Source organism: Penaeus monodon, chromosome 32 (genome assembly GCF_015228065.2).
Source record: "Penaeus monodon isolate SGIC_2016 chromosome 32, NSTDA_Pmon_1, whole genome shotgun sequence".
NCBI lineage: Eukaryota > Metazoa > Arthropoda > Malacostraca > Decapoda > Penaeidae > Penaeus > Penaeus monodon.
Genome location: NC_051417.1, coordinates 33,488,940 through 33,489,316, shown reverse-complemented (window position 1 = coordinate 33,489,316; position 377 = coordinate 33,488,940).

The window sequence follows — 377 nt, the reverse complement described above, 5'->3', positions numbered from 1 at the left end:
GCTCCTGGACCTCTTAATGCAACCTTTACACTATTTCAAAATCTAAAATCGATTTATTCGTCTGATCTCGCTTTTGTTCTTCAGATTAGAACAAAATAATATCAATCATCCAATGAGTAACAAACGCTAAAATCATTTTGGGCTCAAGAAGCACCAACGAAGGCAAATTAAGCTTTAGAAGCTTCGAAAAACGATTAACTTGACAGTAGGCCAGAAATAAAAAAGCGGCGCTGCCACTTCGCTTCGACGAGACGCGCGAAACAAGCGAGTCACGAGATGCGCACAAGAAGTTAATTTGGCTGAAACTAAGTGTTTTTTTTTTCTTCTTCTTTACAAATGTTGGGTTTTAAGTGAAGGAGACTTTATTAAGTATTTCG